The sequence below is a fragment of the Carcharhinus amblyrhynchos genome, chromosome 16 (genome assembly GCF_965287045.1).
Source record: "Carcharhinus amblyrhynchos chromosome 16, sCarAmb.v2.hapA, whole genome shotgun sequence".
NCBI lineage: Eukaryota > Metazoa > Chordata > Chondrichthyes > Carcharhiniformes > Carcharhinidae > Carcharhinus > Carcharhinus amblyrhynchos.
Window position 1 is genome coordinate 57,742,874 of NC_137339.1, and position 22,039 is coordinate 57,764,912.

Sequence of the window (22,039 nt, forward strand, 5' to 3'; positions counted from 1 at the left end):
TTCATCATCTTATACGTCTCAATGAGATCTCCCCTCATTCTTCTAAACTCTAACGAGTACAAGCCTAGTTTATTCAGCCTCTCCTCATAGCTCAACCCCCTCAACTCCGGTATCAGCCTAGTAAACCTCCTCTGCACTCCCTCCAAGGCCAAAATATCCTTGCGCAGGTGCGGCGCCCAAAACTGCACACAGTACTCCAGCTGCGGCCTCACCAATGCCCTATACAGCTGCAGCAAGACCTCCCTACTTTTATATTCAATCCCCCTCGCTATGAAGGCCAGCATCCCATTCGCCTTCCTGACCACCTGCTGCACCTGCAGGCTGGGTTTTTGCGACTCATGCACAAGGACCCCGAGGTCCCTCTGCACTGTCGCCTGCTGCAGTTTTTCGCCACGTAAGTAATAGTCCTTCCTACCATTCTTCCTACCAAAGTGGACCACCTCACACTTGCCAACATTAAATTCCATTTGCCATTTCCTGGCCCATTCGCCCAGCCTATCTAGATCCTTCTGCAGACTCTCCACACCCTCCGCACAATTTGCCTTTCCCCCAATCTTGGTGTCATCAGCAAATTTCGACACCCTACACTCGGTTCCCTCCTCCAGATCATCTATATAAATGGTAAATAGCTGAGGCCCCAGCACCGACCCCTGGGGCACTCCACTAGTCACCAACCGCCAATCCGAATAGCACCCATTGACCCCCACTCTCTGCCTCCTATTTGACAACCAATCCTCTATCCACGCTAACACCCTACCCCCAACTCCATGTCCTCTGACCTTCTGCAGTAACCTCTTGTGAGGTACCTTATCAAACGCCTTCTGAAAATCCAGAAAGACCACATCCACCGGCTCTCCTCTATCCACCGCCCTAGACACATCCTCATAGAACTCCAGTAAATTTGTCAGACACGACTTCCCTTTAATGAAACCGTGTTGCGTCTGCTCTATCAAGCAATTCCCTTCAAGATGCCTCGCAATTTCCTCCTTAATGACGGATTCTAACATTTTACCTACCACAGACGTTACATTACGGACCAAATTGATGGTAATGAAAGATGCCAACGAATGAGGCAATGAGGTCGATGAAAAGATGAGGGAAAATGGATTGCGAAATGAATGGCAGTAAGTGGGAAATGAATATTAATGAAGTAGAGTGGGAAAAGAGGCAAGAAGAGAGGACAATTCATTAATGAAAGAATTGTTGACAATTGAAGAACGAGCAACAGGAAAGGGAAAACGTTGTGAGCAACGCTCTACGTAGAGCAGGAATGAAAATATTGGAATAATGAGATAAGTAAGAGTGAGAGTTAAACAAACATTATCAATATAAATGGAAGAGGAGAAGTATTCAAGCTTAAATGGAAGGTTAGAAGAAGAATACCTTTTCGAACTGGATCAAACAGTTCTGACAGCACTACTGCCTCACAGCATCAGGAACCTGGGTTCAATTTTGGCCTTGGGTGACTGAGTGGAGTTTGCATGTTCTCCACATGTCTGCATGAGTTTCCTCCGGGTGCTCTGGTTTCCTCCCACATTCCAAAGATGTGTAGGTTAGGTTGATTGGCCACAGTAAACTGCTCCTTAATGTCAGAGGGATTAGCAGTGTAAATACGAGGGGAGGTGGTTTATGGGGATAGGGCCTTGATGAGATTCTTATCAGTGCAGGCTCAATGGGCTGAATGGCTTCCATCTATACTGCAGGGATTCTATGAAAGAGGGAAATCAATGTCACACAGATGTGAGGGTTACAAGTTTGAACTCAGGGCTGGAAGAAGCAACAGTGTTCAGTGCAAGGGTAGATTTTGTGGTACATTATCTCTGCTACAGGATCAAGGCATGAGATTTGAAATGCCATCATAAATGTCTTTGGATTTTGGGGTGGTTTAAGACACAACTGGGACTCATTTTGCCTCTTTTTTAAAAAAAATCAAAAATCCACTATATTTGAGTAACTTTAGAAGTGATAGAAGTTGAAAATGATCTTGGAGGTGTAGGACTTTACTCCACGAGAAACATACCACCAATTGGGAGACTTCAGAATTTGTATCTTTTCTAACAGCTTTCATGTAGTTTGCTTTTACATTCTCCAATACATGAGGAATGTTACCCCCAGTTGGCTACGTGCGAACACATGCAAAACACGCACATGTAACAGACTGATAAACAGGGTCATTCTTGAGGCATTGACAGTTGATCACTTTCTGTTTAAAGTCCAGACTGGTATGCATATATTATTGCTGTCAGCTGCACCAGACCTGCACTTCAAGCTAGTAGTGCGTGTTGTTATTGAGCAATCTTAGCAGGAGAGCAACACCACAGCATTAACGTCAGTAACAATAGTTCAAGCCTGAATTTTTCTTGCTCATTACACCTACAACAGAAAGGTAGGAGAATTTTTGCAGCGGAGAGCAAAATTCAAGAAAAGCAAAATGTGAAATACACTGAAGAACCCAGATCATAATTTTGAAATTCAAACTCAATACATATGTGCATTTTGCGTGCATTTCGAAAGCAGCCAGCTCTTGCAGTATAGATAAGAACTGTAGACTTCTGTAAACATCGGACTTTTGAACCAAGAACAGCAGTCAAGATGTGCTGATTCATACTAATTAATTTCTGTTAGGAGGAGTAGTTAAACATTAACAATGCTGCCATCATTTTCCAATGTTTTATGTCATTTTGGTTCAAAATGTGCATAGGTTTATTTATTAATCCACTGAAGAATTTAAAGATTTTCAGTTAGTTTATTGCCAACAGTAGATTTCCTCTTCAGTTTCTTCTCATTGTCTTCTTACTAACTCAACAAGTTGAAGTTACTCCTCCTACAATTGATTTGGTTGCTTACATTATATAAAAACAAAACTATTCTTAAATCAATATGGGCCTGTTTCAGCTCCCGTTTTGGGTAGTATGGTGGCACAGTGATTAGCATTGCTGCTTCACAGTGCCAGGCATCTGGGTTTGATTCCTGGCTTGGGTTACTGTCTTTGTGGAGTCTGCATGTTCTCCCAGTATCTGCATGGGTTTCCTCCTAGTTTCCTCACACAGTCTGAAAGACAAATTGGTTGCATTGGCTGTGCTAAATTCTCCTTCAGTATACCAGAACAGGCGCCAGAACTTGGCAACTAGGGCTTTTCACAGTAACTTCATTGTTATTTAAGGTAAGGCTACTTGTGACTAATTTTTTTTCAAAACTGCTTGATGTGATAATGTCATCTTGTATCTACAGATTATTTTATACAGCTTTTACTGTTACTAATCATTACTAGTTCATCAGTATTAATTATTACTCAATAAGGAGGGAATAGAGGGATACAGACAGGTAAGGGCAGAAGCTTGTGCTTCAGTTTAATTAGGACATTGTGACTGGCACGGGCTTGGAGGGCTGAAGGGCATGTTTCTGTGCTACTTTGTTCTTTGTTCACTAGTCTCATGCACAGTAAAATTGAGAAGAGGCTATCTTGGGACAGAAACTGATCTGGAAATAGTTTCAACCTTGGTTTTAAAACACAATTGTAAAAGGTTAGGAGAAAAGATGAGGTCAGTCCAAAAGGTGTGTGGGTTAGGTGCATTGGCATGCTAAATTGTCCCTTAGTGTCCTGGGATGCATAGGTAAGAGGGATTGGCGGGTAAATATGTGGGATTACAGGTAGAAGACCGAGGTGGAATTGTTGTCAGTGCAGACTTGGACTGAATGGTCTCCTCCTGCACTGTAGGGTTTCTATGAAATCAGAAAGCAGTTGTGAGGTGACACAAACTGTGGAATCTTTTTTAAAGACTTAAAACTATATTAAGTAGGGAAAACTGAAAGTCAGGATTTTGAAGGCGTCAAAATTTCAAGAAAGCAGAAGTTAAGTAGGATGCAAAGGAAAGCACCATGACTTCAAAAATACAAGGAGAACATTGCAAGGCCTTTTACATTTGGTGCTTCTGTCATTCAGGGACAGGCGGCCAACCTCTTCACATTTATATTGCTGAATACAGCTCTCAAACATGTCAGCAGGATCATAGGATCCCTACAGTACAAGAAGGAGGCCACTTGGCCCATCAAGTCTGCACCGACTACAATCCCAAACAGACCCTGGCCCCATAACCCCACATATTTACTCTAGTAACCCCCTGACACTAAGCAGCAATTACCAATCAACCTAGCCCACGCATTTTTGGACTGTTGGAGGAAACTGGGGGACCTGGAGGAAACCCACCCAGACACAGACAGAATGTGCAAACTCCCTTCAGACCGTCACTTGAGGCTGGAATTGAACCCGGGTCCCTGGCACTGTGAGGCTGCGGTGCTAACCACTGTGCCACTTTGGATTTGGAAGGCAACAAAAATGAATAGCTATTATTCTGCTGCAGGTTAAAGAGCTGGTTTGCCAATTTGAAGGTAGAGAGTTGGAGCATGAAGATAAGTCAGAGCTGGTAAACATAAAACAGTACATTCAGATGGCACACAGAGTTTTAGTATGAACAAAATTCAGAGGACCACTATCGTGCCAGTAGAACAGGAAGAACAAGGTCGACACTGGTGGATAAAGACAATAGTGGGAAGCGAGAGAAGAATTAAATATCTCGTAAAATCTTTATCAAGTCAATTTTTTTTTGTTTAAAACAGTTGCCTGTCACAATCTTATTAACAGCAGGTTAGTCATGCAGCTGGCAGTCATAAGTAATTGATTGATGCAACGATGATAACCAATCAGCACGGAACTGAAAACTCCTCCCTCTTCCGAGTCAATTCTCGGAATCAGCTCTTTCATTAAATCAACTGCTGATGTTGACTGCAGCCACCAGCTATGGAAGTGCTGCTTGCTTGCGACAAAATGATCTTTACTAGGAGAAAATGCAGCATGTAGCTGATCGGTGAACGCAGTGTTGGTGGATTCACATCAAACTCAAAAAATGTTTTCCCAGAATGGTGCTACACAGAATGACTAATCACAAAGCTTGCTGTCATTTCACATCAGTGTGATGTGGTGCAAGGTAAGATGTCTATTTTTAAACTCAAGTATTTAAAATCAATCCATATCCATCTCTGAAAGCTAGGACTCTTGCTAAAACAGCAACCGTAGTGAGGCATGCAATGAAACGGTCAAATGGGAGTGTTTTACATTGGAATGTAGAAAAGCAGAACTGATCATTAAGTTATTGCAGTGTTCATGTACAGGAAGTGAAACATAACAATGCAAAGAACCCAATTCGATCCAAAAACATTTCATTTCACAATCAACCTGAAATGTGTCACATTAACCTGTCTTCAGTAACTGTGTCAGGCCTCTCAGAGATGTCATTGTACTCAAATACAAAGGAAACAAGATCTAAAAAGAATTATTTAGACTTTACAAATAATCTAAACACATGTCGAGCATACACTGTACTCTAAAAACCAGAACTAGCACAGGAACATTTGCAGTTTTATTGCCTCAAGTATTTCCAAAGCAAATAAATTCAGCTCATGTCCCCATTGCGTGGACACAGCTTATGTCTACATAGCGAGAACATGTGGTTTTAAGCCAATGTTTAAAAAAAAAACAGTGCTGAATGTACAAACATAAAGCAGGCATCATTGTCTTTGCCTTCAAAGTTATTATGCTTTGAAATCTGAATGTTCGTGAGAAAAAAACTGTTTGCTTTTTCCACATGCCTTTTTCACCCAGAAAGAACTGCACCAAACCACTGGCAACAGGATCAGCACGAGCATTCATTTAACAGTCATAGACCCTTCTTTACAGCACGGAAGCTTATAGCCCTTATCCATTTCAGGATTTTAGGAATAGTGTGTTCCAAATACAACAACCTGACAACAGTTTTGCTCATCAGCAAATCAAACTAGACTTTAAAATGACATACGAGTCACGACTCCATAAGCAAATCAATAGCATGAAATGACAGGGATCACTGAACCTGGAGGAGGGAGGTTTCCATTATTGAGCACTTTTTAATATTCTTTTGTAGAATATATCAGTGCCTGAAATGGAGTCAAGGCACTAAATCATGACCTTCAAACCGTCTTCACGTTACAACAGCATATTCACTTCATATCAGAACAATGTCTAATGTTATAGATGCTTTTTCAATAAAGACCTCACATACAGTTTAAAAAAAAGTTGGACACTTGTAACATGTCCTTTTCCCTTGGACACGTTACAAGTATACTTCATGACTTTCCTCACTCTCTCTCTTCACCCTCACCAACACCAGCCCTCCCCCACAGCAGATAGGAAATATTTCAACATCTGATACAGATCAAGAGATCAGAAAACGTGAAAAGCAAGTCTCAAACATGCATTTTTCCACATGCTATATGACAAACCACCCCCACCCAATAAACAGTCTCATTTTTCTGAGTGCTTTGGTTAATGGTTGCTGAAATGAGACATATCAGTTCTAATGCGGTAACAACGAGAAGGTACGACGCTGTCGGGAATGCCAACAATTGCTAGCGGCAGGGGTTAGGGAGCTAGTGGGGAAAAGACACAGCAGAAGATAAAGGGTGCCCAGCAACAAATTCAACAAAAATGGTAGCCAGGGTGGGGCTGATGCAGTGAGAAGTTGCCTTTTTGGGAGGCAGGGGATTGGCATCTTATTCAGGAAGGGAAACACCCTGCAGTGGTGTGGCTGGAGCAAAGAAGTCATGATGTGGGAATGCCGGCGTTGGACTGGCGTAAACACAGTAAAAAGTCTGACAACACCAGGTTTTAGTCCAACCGATTTATTTGATAATACTCACAAGCTTTTGAGGGGACTGCCTCTTCGTCAGGTGAATGGAGAGTTCTGGCCTCAGACAGAGCATATAAAGCACAGACAGTTTAGAGATTACTCTCTAATCTCTAAACAGACAGTTTAGAGATTACTCTCTAATCTCTAAACTGTCTGTGCTTTATATGCTCTGTCTGAGGCCAGAACTCTCCATTCACCTGACAAAGAGGCAGTCCCCTCGAAAGCTTGTGAGTATTATCAAATAAATCGGTTGGACTAAAACCTGGTGTTGTCAGACTTTTTACTGGAGAAAAGAAGGACATGGGAATTTTGAAATATGGGATAGGTTAACATAGGTTGATAGGATTGGAAAGGGGGATAGAAATGGCATCAGAAGGGAGGGATGAAAGAATAGAACGAGTCTTGTGCGAGAAGGATGAAATGCCTTGCTTGTGGTTGTAATGGAGAAACTAATTTCAGTGAAAATGCTTCACAGCTCTCTGCCTAATAGTGTCATTACCCATATCTGGAGTGAATCGATTAACATCAGCTGGGAGCTACATTTGCTTTTGTCCATTTCACCACAATGATATTTTGAAACACACATTGCTGGAAATACATCTGGTCTCACAGGGAGGGAATACGGGATTTGGGAACCGAGTGTAAATCCTTTTCCAATCAGATTTGAGGAAGAGGCTCCAATATCTCTCCATCACATGGCTGACCAAGAATCCCCCCCACTCATAGCACCTACCACTGGTATATTGGAAGAATTCACAAATTGATAATCAACCTGTTTGGCCGTATTATGAACACGCCCTCCATCGTAGGTCATCAAGTCCTGGGGTGGGACTTGAATCCAGAGCTTCTGGCTCAGGGGCAGGGTTGCTACCTACTGCACCACAAGACCCCCCTTAAGCCAAATCAAACAGAGTTTAGCAGAGGTTTCAGGCCAACACCTATAGGTACTGTTTAGAACAAAACAGACTTTCATTGCCATCAAAGACCAAAATTCTCAGGCTACCAAAATACCTTGATGTCAAAATTATCAGTTTCCAGTGATGCATCAACAGTGATGCAACAAAGATGTGAGTACCCATCATATCATACAGCAGCAATATGGATGAAATACCAGTGAATTCAGATTCGCCCAGCAGCTAAACTGCAAAATGGAAAGTTTCTAGTGAAAATGAGATGGGATGATGAGAAGACAAGATTTATGCTGGCATTAGCTGGCATGGCTGACTGAACAAAATTAAAGCCAGCACTAATTTTCAAATATAAAGCCATGCCAAACACTAAGTTCCCTCCAGGAATTTTTGCGCATGTCGATGACAATAGCTGGCTAGATTGTGATGGAGAGAGGCTATGGATTGATAATGTGAGAAATAGGTGTCTTGATAGTTTACATAAAGAATGCAGTTTATTAGGGTGGGATATGTTCAGAATCCATATAACTGATAAGGACTAGAGATGCCTACAAAGAAATCACATTCACATCCACAGTGCAGTTATACCAGAGGGTCTAACATCTTTGAATGCATGCGTCAACAAGCCATTCAAGAATCATGTTCATACTGAATAGAATAAGTGGATGGTTGATGGGGAAAAACATTTACAATGAGTGGAAACACGTATAGTGATATTTGGTTGTCAAATCGTGAGATGTGGTTAGTGCAACAAGTGTCATCGGATCATTGAAAAATGAGAGCATTTTTTTTAAAATCCAATTATAGAGCATGCAGTGCAGTACAGGCCCTTCGGTCCTCAATGTTGTGCCGACCTGTGAAAATCAATCTAAAGCCAATCTAACCTACACTATTCTAATATCATCCATGTGTTTATCCAGTGATCATTTAAGTGCCCTTAATGTTGACGAGTCCACTACTGTTGCAGGCAGGGTATTCCATGCCCTTACGACTCTGAGTAAGGACCTTCCTCTGACATCTGTCTTATATCTATCACCCCTCAATTTGAAGCTAAGTCCCCTCGTGCTAGCCGTCACCATCTGAGGAAAAAGACTCTCACTGTCCACCTGATCTAATCCTCGGATCATCTTATATGCCTCTATTAAGTCATTTTAACCTTCTTCTCTCTAACGAAGACAGCCTCAGCCTTTCCTCACAAGACCTTCCCACCATACCAGGCAACATCCTGGTAAATCTCCTCTACACCCTTCCCAATGCTTCCACATCGTTCCTATAATGTGGCTACCAGAACTACGCAATACTCCAATTGCAGCCGCACCACAGCTTTGTACAACTGCAACATAACCTCATGGCTCTGAAACTCAATCCTTTACTAATAAAAGCTAACACACCGTACGCCTTCTTAACAATCCTATCAACCTGGCTGCCAACTTTCAGGGATCTATGCACTTGGACATCGTGAACTCTCTGCTCATCCACACTACCAAGAATCTTACATTAAGCCCAGTACTCTGTATTCCTGTTACTCCTTCCAAAGTGTATCATTTCACACTTTTCCGCATTAAACTCCATTTGCCACTTCTCCGCCCAGCTCTGCAGCTTATCTATGTCCCTCTGTAACCTGCAAACATCCTTCCGCACTGTCCACAACTCCACCAACTTTAGTGTCATTTGCAAGTTACTAACCCATCCTTCTATGCCCTCATCCAGGTCATTTATAAAAATGACAAATAGCAGTGGCCCCAAAACAGATCCTTGCAGTACATCACTCGTAACTGAACTCCAGGAGGAATATTTCCCATCAACCACAACCCTTTGTCTTCTTACAGCTAGCCAATTTCTGATCCAAACCACTAAATCACCCTCAATCCCATGCCTCCATATTTTCTGCAAAAGCTTACCTTATCAAACACTTCACTGAAATTCATATACACTACATCAACTGCTTTACCACCATCCACCTCTTTGGTCACCTTCTCAAAGAACTCAATAAGGTTTGTGAGGCATGACCTACTCTTCACAAAACCGTGTTGACTATCCCTAATCAACTTATTCCTTTCTCGATGATTATAAATCCTATCTCTTGCAATCCTTTCCAAAACTTTGCCCATAACAGAAGCAAGGCTCACTGGTCCATAATTACCAGGGTTGTCTCTACTTCCCTTCTTGAATAAGAGAACAATATTTGCTGTCCTCCAGTCTTCTGGCACTATTCCTGTAGACAATGATGACCTAAAGATCAAAGCCAAAGGCTCTGCAATCTCCTCCCTGGCTTCCCAGAGAATCCTAGGATAAATACTATCTGGCCCCAGGATTTATCTATTTTCACACTTTCCAGAATTGCTAACATCTCCTCCTTATGAACCTCAATCCCGTCTAGTCTATTGGCCTGTATCTCAGTATTCTCCTCGGCAACACTGTCTTTTTCCTGTGTGAATACTGACAAAAAATATTCATTGAGCGCCTCTCCTATCCCTTCGGACTCCACGCACAACTTCCCACTACCGTCCTCGACTGGCCCTAATTGTACCCTAGTCATTCTTTTATTCTGACTTATCTATAGAAATCTTTAGCGTTTTCCTTGATTCTACCTGCCAAAGACTTTTCATGTCCCATCCTGGCTCTTCTTAGCTCTCTCTTTAGGTCCTTCCTGGCTAACTTGTAACTCTCAAGTGACCTAACTGAGCCTTCACGTCTCATCTTTATATAAGTCTCCTTCTTCCTCTTCACAAGAGATTCAACTTCTTAAGTAAACCACAGTTCTCTTGCTTGATCACTTCCTCCCTGCCTGACAGGTACGTACCTATCAAGGACATGCATAAACCCTGCAGTTTCCTTCTACATCTTATGCATCCTAAATCTCGCCTAATCGCATCATAATTTCCTTTCCCCCAGCTATAACACTTGCCCTGCGGTATATACCTATCCCTTTCCATCGCTAAACGTAACCGAATTGTGGTCACTATCACCAATCGCCAAATCTAATATTTGACCTGGTTCATTACCTAGTACCAAATCCAATGTGGCCCCACCTCTTGTTGGTCTATCTACATACTGTGTCAGGAAATCCTCCTGCACGCATTGAACAAAAACTGACCCATGTAAAGTACCTGAACTGTAGCGTTTCCAGTCAATATCTGTAAAGTTAAAGTTCCCCGTAACAACTAGAACCCTACAATGCAACTACCCTGTTACTTTTGCTCCTATCCAGGATCATCTTTGCAAACCTTTCCTCTACATCTCTGGAACTTTTCGGAAGACTGTAGAAAACTCTTAACAGGGTGATCTCTCCTTTCCTGTTTCTAACCTCAGCCCATACTACCTCAGTAGACAAGTCCTCAAATATCCTTTTTGCCACTGTCCTTGACTAACAATGTCACACCTCCCCTTCTCTTACCACCTTCCCTGATCTTACTTAAACATCTAAAGCCCGGAACCTGCAACAACCATTCCTGTCCCTGCTCTATCCATGGCTCCAAAATAGCCACAACACCAAAGTCCCAGATACCAACCCATGCTGCAAGTTCACCCACCTTATTCTGGATGCTCCTGACGTTGCAGTAGAGACACTTCAAACCACCTTCCTGCCTGCCAGTACACACCTGCGACCTTGAAACCTTATTGACCTCACTACTCTCAACCTTCTGTACACTGGAGCTACAATTCAGGTTCCCAACCCCCTGCTGAATTAGTTTAAACCCTCCCGAAGAACATTAGCAAATAGCTCCCCCCCCGGGACTCTGGTACCCTCTGGTGCAGGTGTAGACCATCCCATTTGTAGGAGGTCCTACCTACCCCAGAATGAGCCTCAGTTTACACCAATGATATTTTGGTGGTCACTATTACTGACACCAGCTTTCAATTCTTGGTTTTATTAATTGAATTTAAATTCCACCAGTTACCAAGGTGGGATTTGAGCCCGTGTTTCCAAAGCATTAACCGGGATTAATAATCAACCACTAATCAACAATCAACTAGAATGAGCCCCAATTATCCAGGTGTCTGAATCCCTCCCTCCTGCACCATCCCTGTAGCCATGTGCTCAACTGCTCTCTCTCCCTATTCCTCGGCATGGGTAACAAACTAGAGATAACAACTCTTTGTTCTAGCTCGAAGCTTCCACCCTAACTCCCTGAATTTCTGCCTTACGTCCCCATCCCTTTTCCTACCTACGTCTTTGGTGCCTATGTGGACTGCGACTCGGGGCTGGTCCTCCTCCTCCTTAAGGGTCCCAAAAACGCTATCCGAGACATCATGGACCCCAGAATCTGGGAGGCAACACCAACCGTGAGTTTCTCTCGTTCTCACAGAATCTCCTATCTGTTCCCCGAGCTATGGATTCCCCAATGACTAACGCTCTACTCCTCTCCCCCTCTTCCCTTCTAAACAACAGGGACAGACTCTGTGCCAGAGACCTGTATTCCTTGGGTTACCCCAATAAGTTGTTCCCTCCCCCACCCCCAACAGTATCCAAAACGGTATACTTGTTATACATAGGATCCCACAGGGGATCACTGCACTGACTGCTTCTTACCCATTCTAACAGTCACCCAAGAATCTTCATTTCTAGGAGTACCTACCTCCTTGTAGATTTTATCTATAACTGTCTGTGCCTCCTGAATGATCCAGAGTTCATCCAGACCCCTAACACGGTCTTCGAGGAGCTGGAATTGGGTGCACTTCCTGCAGGTGTACTTAGCTGGGACACTAATAGTGTCCCTCACCTCAAACATTCCAATTATAGAATGTGGGTGTTGCTGGCTAGGCTAGCATTTACTGCCAGTTCCTATTTGTCTTGGAGAAGGTGGTTAGCTACCTTCTTGAACCACTGCAGTGAATGTCCATTAAAGAGGGAGATACAGTGACAGTGAAAGAATGGTGGTATGTTTCCAGGTGTCTGGTGCCCTTGTGTTCGAGTGTGTAGCGGCTATGGATTTGGAAAGTGCTGTCTAAAAGGAGCCTTGGTGACCTCTTGCAGTGCATCTTGCAGATGGTACAAGATGTACGATTTTGTAGTGGACGGATGATTTTAAAGTGACATCGTCACATCTGATCCAGACAGTGGGATCCTCATAATGAATCCATAACCAAACTGACTCAGAATTAGTTCAATGAACTGTGTCAGATTCCAGATTCCAAAGACATGTACTTGACGGTTTTAAAATGCTTTGGTTGTAGTTAAAGATACCTTTACACAAATAATTAATCCAATAACCTATGCTACATTAATTTGAATTATTATGCTTCTTTTCACACATCAAATGGTGACCATCCACACCGTTTGTATTTTTCACTCGGCATATAAGTCAACCCCCTTTTTCAGAAGGATTTCTGGAGTCTTCATGGTCGATTTACATGCTGGCATCTATGGTAATAGTTCATTTTCAATGCTAGGGAGTTTCATTGGTAGCAATTAAAGACTAATGCATCATTAAAATAATCTGATCACTAATCTAGATTAATTAAAATGACAGACTTTAAATGGCTCCAAAAAAACTTGTCATTTCAGAGCAGTCCGAACGTTCTGTGGCACATTTAGTTTTCATCTGATTTAGTTTTCACTGCAACTTTACATCATTCAATTGGTTTCGAAGGTGAGCAAGACAGAAAGATGCTGCTGTTGTGAAGCTAATGGCAGAACATTACGTCCCAAATAATAACTTTTAGATTTTTATTTAATTTAGTTGCTACCGCATTTGTGCACAAAGTATTCTGACAGCAAATTATTGGCTATAATAATGTCAATATCAAAACTTATTCAATGCCTTCCTTTAACTGTAACCAAGTTCAAAAGATCCTTAAATTAATCTATTTCATTTCCCACGCTCCTCCTCCCTTGCAAAAAAGTTTTAGTCTTCCTCAACTTCCACCCCCACCAACGTCCCCAAAGGTTTGCCATCTGCCACTTCCACAACCGCCAGCACAATCCTATCCTGCCCCTCCCCCCTCCATTCTCATTTCTTGATGAGGCCGCGTCTTGTGGCATTCTGATTCATTATTTTTAACATTCCTATTACTTGCTTTCCTCTCTCAACACTTCCCATGCAAGGCCACAAGATATTCATTTACTTATTTCCATGTGATTGTGCATGGTGATGAAACACCTCAACCTGCAACTTCTTCTCCAAGCCTTACATCACCCTGACTTGGAATTGTATCACTACTCCTTCACTGTCAGTGTGGCAAACTCCTGGGGCCCCCTTATTAACAGCACTTTTGATGTACCCGCACCAAGTGGACTGCAGTGTTTCAAGGATATGGCTTTTAACCTCCTTCTTAAGGACATTAGAGGTGGACAATAAATGCGGGCCTTGCCAGCAACCCATTCTACATCCCACGAAAGAATAAAAACACTACTCCTGCACGAGACAGCAATTTATATATAGCTCCACCAACCTGGTATGCTCTATTCACTGCTCATTGTACAGGTTCTATACAGCAGAGAAACCGACCATTCTGCCCAACCAATCTTTCTGCCCAAGGGCAATCCCTAAGTGGAACAAGCTGCCAAAGGATACAATCACAGCTCCGTCACTGGAAATCTTCAAGACCATCGCTAAATTATTTCTATTTCAAAGTTTTCATTACTAGCCATGATATGGTTGCCGGTAATGGACTGGGGTAGGCACAGTAAGTAGTCTCACAAGATTACCCACCTGATGAAGGGGCAGTGCTCCAAAAGCTCTTGCTAGCAAATAAACCTATTGGGCTTAACCTGGTGTTGTGAGGCTACTTACTGTTAATTACTAGGATCACCATTTCAGCAGGTTATACTTAGTTGAACTAGTGTTACCCAGATTAACATTGACAGAAGATGGTTATGAGTCCGGGATGTTGACACAACAAAAGCAGAAGCAGCAGAAACCAATCCATGCCCAAAGTTAAGCTCCATTCAAACCTTCTCCCATCCTTACTCACCTAAATTCATCACTGTAACCCTTTATTCCCTACTCCCTCGTAGGTTCACCTGGCTTCCCCTTCAATGCATTTATACTCTTTGCTTTAACCACTTACATTGGCAGCAAGTTGCACATTCAAAACAAATTTTGATGTTTTATCATGGGTTGACCTGAAACATTAACTTGGTTTCTGTCCACAAATTCTGCCAGACTCAGTGTTTCTGGCATTCTCTCTTTTTATTTCAGACTTTCAACATTTACAGCACATTGCTTTTGAAACCCAAAATATTACTAAACATAAAATTGTTATAATTCAAATTCTAGTACCACAGTCAGCAGCTTGAAAGCAGCTCCAATCAACAAGAAATTTAAACAGTTAACACATACTTGGCCACTAATTCAAAATAGATAATCGCTAACCTCCAGGGCTGTGCTTCTGAAAGAAAGGAAGTAATGAGCCACAGAGTTTTGAGTGTAGGAATTGCTACCAAAGGAACAATCAACTCGAATCTCTCAGATAGTCGGTGGTTTGAACTGGAAAATAAAATATTTGCTGTTTATGAAATATAGTGAGAGCTGGTTTGCATTGCCAGTGCTTCAAGCTGTTTAACTCAGTGACCAAAGGCAGGAAATAGCTGTAGTTTTCACACTGACATTTTAAAAAATACATATGTTGCATTTCAAAGGTGTGTGTAGAACATATGAACATATTTAGGTGAATCAAATTTAAATTGAAATTCAATTGATTACTTGGACTTGATACAACTCTTTTGTTTTCAGTGTGCTCAACACTGCAATCATTAACCTAGGATGTTCCCACCCAACTGAACAATGGAGCAGGAGCGTTGTAGGAGGATGATGTGGTCAACAATGCAAAAACTGCCAACAAATTGAGCAAGTATAGCAGGGGCAGTTTACCACAATCAAGATAAGAAAATCAAGGAATATGGATCAAAAGGATGATAAAACCAAGCTGAGGTATATATTAGCCACAATCTAAAAACAGGCTGAAAGACCTACTCCTATGTTAGGTCTCCTACTACTATGTTACATCAAAACATAGAAAAACAGAAACGTAGAAGGTAGGATTAGGAGGAGGCCATCTGACCCTTCGAGCCTGCTCCACCATTCATCACAAATCATGGTTCAACTTAATAGCCTAATCCTGCTTAACCTTTGATCCCATTCACCCCAAGTTCGATATCTAGCTGCCCCTTGAATATATTCAATGTTTTAGCACATGAGTTTCACAGGCTCAGCACTCTTTGGCTGGAGAAATGTCTCCTCACCTCTATCCTAAACGGTCTACCCTGAATCCTCAGACTGTGGTTCTGGACTCCCCCAACATCAGGAACATCCTCCCTGCATCCATCCTGTCTAGTCCTGTTAGAATTTTGTAAGTCTCTATGAGATTCCCCCTCATTCGTCTGAACTCCAGCGTAACCTAGTCAACTCTCCTCATATATCAGTCTTACTGTCCCCGGAATCAGCCTGGTAAACCTTCGCTGCACTTCCTCGAAAGCAAGAACAGCCTTCCTCAGAAAAGGAGGCCAAAACTACACATAATACTCTAGGTCTGGCCTCACCAAGGCCCTGTATAATTGCAACACATTCCTGCTCCTTTACGCAAAGCCTCTTGCAATGAAGGCCAACATACCATTTGCCTTCTTTACCTGCTGCACGTGCATACTTAATTTCAGCAACTAGTACACAAAGAAATTCAGGTCCTGCTGCATTCCCCTCTCCCAATTTACAGCCATTCAGGGAGTAATCTGCCTTCTCGCTTTTGCTTCCAAAGTGAATAACCTCACACTTATCCAAATTATATTGCATTTGCCATTGATTAGCCCACTCACCCAACCTGTCCAGATCATGCTGCAAGATCTCTGCATCCTCATCACAGTTCACCGTCCCACCCAACTTAATATCATCTGCAAACTTTGAGATGTTAAATTTTGTTCCCTCTTCCAAATCATTAATATATATTGTGAGCAGTTGGAATCCCAGCACTGATACCTGTGGCACCCCACGCTTACTGCCTGTCAGTTTGAAAAGGGCCCATTAATTGTATTCTTTGTTTCATCTCTGCCAACTAATTTTCTATCCATCTCAATACACCTCCGCCAATCCTATGTGCTTCGATCTTGCATGATAATCTCTTATGTGGGACTTTGTCAAACACTTTCTGAAAGTCCAAATATACCATATTGACTGGCTCCCTCGTCAACTCTACTAGTTACATTTTCAAAGAATTTCAACAGATTTGTCAACATAATTTCTTCTTCATAAATTATGCTGACTCTGCCTAATCCTGCCACTGCTTTCTAAATGCTCTGCTATAAAGTCCTTGATAATGCATTTGAGGATTTTTCCCACGATCAATGTTTGGCTTACTGGTCTATAATTCCCTGTTTTCTATCTCCCTCCCTTTTTGAATATTTGAGTTACTTTAACTATCTTCCAATCTGCACTGACTGTTCCAGAGTGTATAGAATCCTGGAAGATGACCACCAATGCATCCACTATTTCTACAGCCACTGTTTCAATGTTTAATAGTAGAGCAATCATTATGAAATAGGTGGAATGAGTGAGAACTCTTTTTAAGCTTTGTTCCTTAAAGGAAGAATGTCCATAGGGACATCAGAACTAGACAAATTTAACCCTTCAAGTCTGTTCCACCATTCAATCAGATCATAGTTAATCACTCCTTGGTCTCAAATCCACTTCCCTACCCATTCACCATATCCCTATCTATCTCCTTCTTGAAACCATTTAATGATTCAGATTCCACCACATTATGAGGCAGCAGCTTCCACAAATTCATGACCCTCAGCGAGTAGTAGTTCCTCCTCATCTCAGTTTTAAATCTACCACCTCAAACTATACCTGTGACGTTTTGTTCTAGATTACCCTGTAACTTGGTCTACATTTACTCTATCAATTCCTTTTAGAATTTTATATACCTCGATCAAATCCCCAATCATCCTTCTAAACTTCAGTGAGTATAAATCCATACTAATTAACAATCGACACAAACACTTTCAGAATCAAGTAATTTGTGAACAATATTGTTAAAATGCGCAGTAACTTTATACAATTCAGTCTCAACAAAAGGACCTTCAACAGTACACTATCCCTCACAAATCAATGTAACAGTTTGCATTCTGACACTAATCATTCATCAAATCACAGTATTTTACAGGACAAAAGGTGGTTATTCAGTCCATGAAGGCCACAAGGCCAATGGGAGCAGAGTGGCAATGTTATCGGATTAGTAATCCGGAGACCTGGACTACTGTTCCAGAGGTATGCATTCAAATCCACTACAAGAGTTGGGGAAATTTAAATAGAATTAATAAAGCTGGATTAAAATGCCAGTGTCATTAACAACTGGATTGTCAAAAATTAAAAAATACTAGTTCAGTATGACCTTTGGCTAAGGAAATCTACCATCTTTAGTTGGTCTAATTCTTCCACTCTGTCTTTCACTTCATCAAAAGGATAAAGGTTTGGACAAGTTTCTCTACAGAGAACATTAAGGTATGAATGTCTGTATCAGAAACAACAGTGGTTACAAGTTTTGGCGTGGAATCGCACAAATATTTGGGAAAAGAAAGAAAAGGTCATGGGGACAGTGAAGGGGAGTAAGTCTGTTACCTTAACTCATCTTTCAGATTTTCATTAACTTCTATGAATCTCCCATTCTTCTGGTATTTCTGTCTCACTAGGTTAATTCTAGCTATAACTCACCTTAATGAAGAATTTCTCGTCATTACTCTATTTTGCTTGATCATTTTATCAGGCATTAGGGGCAGCATTTTGCACAGCCCTCCCCCCACAATGTGTTTCACAGTGATAGAGGAGTCCATCATTGTCTGGCAGTGGAATCTTCTGATCCTGCCATTGTCAATGTGGTTTCCCATTCTACGCTTGGATGATCCTGCGAGCGAGAACGTACAGAAAATTTCGATGTTCGATTTCCTTGAGAGTTGCAAGCTCTTTTGCTCCCTGGACCCGACTAGAACAAATTTACACCTATGCCATAATATTAATTGTTGTGCCGAGTCCCTCAATCCACTGGAAATTTTATCATATTCACCACAGTCCTTTCAAACTGCCTCATTCCTATTGAGACTGCTGCTAATTCCTCAATTATTCATCATTTTAAACATTCTGACCTGTTTCAAGACCGTTTTAATATGGCTTTACTAGTTGCTAAACTAGGGACTCCTGACTCTCACACTTTAGTGAATCAGTCGTGACCTTGGACATCTCAAATCCTTAGCAGGGTACAGCATGTACATTTCTGAACTAATTATGCTGCCTCCTAACAAAGCTGTCGTACAAATATGTTGCTTTTGCTTAATTCCATCTACTTGTGGCACTTAATGGCTTATTGCAGCCTTTATTTCCATTAGTTCTGGAATCTATCTGGATGCCATTGAATAACATCGCTCCTTCTTCATAGTATTGATATCTTTCAGTGAATAAGCAATCCTTATCAAACATTCAAAACAGGATGGTGTATGACTCTTCTGCTGAAATATCCATTATACTGAGTAATGCTACTTTCTGAAACACTGCAATGGCCGCAGTCTTCATTATATAAGCAGAAACAGTGACTGTTTTGCTAAAATCTGGTCAGTTAGCATAGCATTGAAATGGGCTCCCATGGCACTTACTATTCTCCATGCTGCAACTTCAATTTTTAAAAAAAAAACTCTGGTATCAAGTTTATTCTTTTTGCTTAAACAATGAACAATTATTCTTTCTTGATGGCTTCCTTCTTCAGTTTTGACAGCTTGTACTTGATGATTTTGCTCTTCATGACTTTGTAAGCAAAGTCTGTCTTTTTGGCTCTTTGCAAATTTTCTTTGCCCAGTGGTTGGCTTCCCATTTCTTGACGATTTTCTCCTTTTCCCAAGCAGCTTTCACAGACTTGTGGTAGACACGGTGTGGTACTCGAATCTTGAAATCAGTGAGCTTCATACATTTAAATGGCATTGCTTGTCTCCGAACTCCATTGCAATGGCCACCCACCAATGCCCTGTTCTGGTCAATAACATCAACAATTGCCACTAGTTTGCCAGTGTGAGGGCCAAAGGCGATACAGGTCACGCAAGCAATCTCCACAAATCACTTGTGGACCATAGTGGAAATCTGATGTTGCAGCTTTATGCAGATCATTAGCAATCTCAGTTGTTTGTTTAGAAGAAATATCTCAATTACTTTTAATCCCAAGCCAAGGGAACTTATTTTACAGAGTTGGGGTGTCTACTGATATGACACACAATGAAATTGTTATTTTTCCAGATAGTGTTCTGTCAATGTATTAGGGTCAACCTTTCGAACTTTCTTGACAAAGACTCTCTCATAGCCTGAAACCTCAAGGTAGCTTTGGTTCCAAGAGTTTAGCTTAGATTTTGACATAGTTTTCAATCCTACTGGTTGCCAAGAAAGTAAGTTTCACATAACATTATTGTTTTTACAGAGATCTACAAAGCTCTAGGCACAGAAACTATACGTTCATTTTACAAAGCAATCGTCATACTCAAATAATTAAATTGCATTGTTACTAAAGGCCGTCCATGGCGCTCTGAAGAAGTCCACTGATTTACCTACAGAAGCTGTAAACGTCATACTTTGTCATTTGTTCTAGGATATAGATTATTGGAGGAAGGCTGCATTCATTGCCTATGGCTAAGGCCTTGAGACAGTGGTGAAAGCAACATCCGCAAAACAGAGAAAAGCCGATAGGAAGCAAGTTTAAAAATAAGCTCAGGACGCTAAAGCTGATAATGGTTCAGTTCAGCTTGAGTGAATGACAGAATCAGTGACATGGAAGCAGTGAGTTTCTGACAGAACTAAAGATGACAGTCTTCAGTTGAGCTGGATGAACTTGTAATTCATCTACAATTGGATGTTGGACAAGGAATGTGACAGTTTAGAGACAGTCACAAGAGATAACGGAAATGATGGTGAGCTGAGGATGGGTATCATTGGTGGTGCCTGTGGTAGCTAATTCAGATATGAATATCTTGAATCAGTTGCTGTGGTCAAGATGGCCATGGAGCTGGGTGGGAGTCAAAAATATTTGTGAACCTGATAAAAATGGAATATTGGATAATTGGATAAGGGTGTTTTTTCAAAGATGCACAGATCAGAAGTCAGCTTTTGAGGGGGATGACTAATGACTGATTTTGTAAGATAGTGGAGTGATGTCCTTGGAAATATTGACCATATCTATCAACGAGATGAGCTAGGATAATGGTTAGGTATTGGAAGAGAAAAGAATCAAGGTAAAAGGAGGCAGTAGAACAAAATGAACTTGGAAAGTGTGGGGAACAAGAGATGGGGAAATTATTCAAAATAAGAGTTCAGAGCTCGACAGAGCACAATAGGAGCTTTGAAACAGATGAAGAACGGCAATTTGGGTCTTCACAGCAAAGAAATCCACATGTGCACATTTAGGATTTGAAGGGAAGTGGTTTAATAAGATGGGCAATCATGAAGGGGAAAAGAGCCATTCAGCCTATTGAGCCTAAACCAACAATAATGCCACTCAAGCCCTATCCCCATAACTCCATGTATTTACCCTAGCTAATCCTCCTGGCACTAAGGGGCAATTTATCATGGCCAATCAACCTAACCTGCATATCTTTGTAGTGTGGGAGCAAACTGGAGCACTCGGAGGAAACCCACACAGACACAGGGAGAACGTGCGCACTCTGCACAGTCGCTCAAGGCCGGAATTGGACCTGGGTCCCTGGCGCTGTGAGGCAGCAGTGTTAGCCACAGTGCCACTCCAAGTCTGAGGATTTTATCCATCATGACTGAACTGCCTTTATTTCTAAAATGAGGCCTTATTGGGACAAAGCTACACTCCGTAACATTCTTTCAGCAAGATGGAAACATTCTTCCCAAGTGGCTTCACTTCCTATTCACACATTCAATATGGGTTGTTTCAACTACTGCACTAATGATAATTCCTTCAATTGTCTCAGTTTCTATGGCTGCTATTGAAAGTCCTATTTAAAGGGCTGAGCTAAACATTCCAACTGAACAAGCGCTATGTGGCTAATGTTACAGAAAGTTTCATTATGACACTAAGAGAAAGGTTACATGGAATCATAAAAACCACAGCAATCAATCAATCTGCCCTCCCTCCGAAAGAAACCCTTACCATAGCACTAAATTTCTCAAGAATATCTCCTCAGCAGAGCAAAATCATTGCAAAATAACACTCCCTCGCTGTGGCACTAGGTACCAGCAATTAACCCCTCACCTAGCACTAAAACAAGGCTGGAAGGGCCTCCTTGACTTGAATAGTTAGCTTTTTTTTTACAACAGTTGACCTCTTCATGAACATGGAGACAATAAGTTTTATTCACTAGAATTTTTTTTTCTTTCGCAGGATTTGTGCATCACTTGTTAGGCCAGCATTTGTTGCCCTTCCCTAACTGTCCCTGAGAAGGTAGAGGTAAACCTCTTCATTGAACCACTGCAGTCC

The 22,039-nt window shown here is 41.6% G+C and overlaps 2 protein-coding genes and 1 pseudogene across 9 annotated transcripts in view; 1 reads left to right on the forward strand and 2 right to left on the reverse strand.

The window, feature by feature from the left end:
- rtf2 (replication termination factor 2) overlaps positions 1-22,039 on the reverse strand; it is a 187,693-nt gene that overhangs the window by 107,307 nt on the left and 58,347 nt on the right. The gene's annotated exons all lie outside the window — the stretch shown is intronic.
- gcnt7 (glucosaminyl (N-acetyl) transferase family member 7) overlaps positions 4,719-22,039 on the forward strand; it is a 44,287-nt gene continuing 26,966 nt past the window's right edge. For 2 of the 8 annotated variants that reach the window (XM_080205136.1, XM_080205135.1), the window contains exons 1-2: positions 4,722-4,985; positions 15,310-15,507. The gene's annotated coding sequence lies outside the window, so the exon portion shown is untranslated. Of the gene's footprint in view, positions 4,986-11,805; positions 11,918-15,309; positions 15,508-17,721; positions 17,836-22,039 lie in introns of those variants that run through there. The other 6 variants (XM_080205129.1, XM_080205133.1, XM_080205128.1 and 3 more) reach the window with 6 other exon arrangements.
- Positions 19,240-19,794, reverse strand: LOC145353740 (large ribosomal subunit protein eL14 pseudogene; annotated as a pseudogene).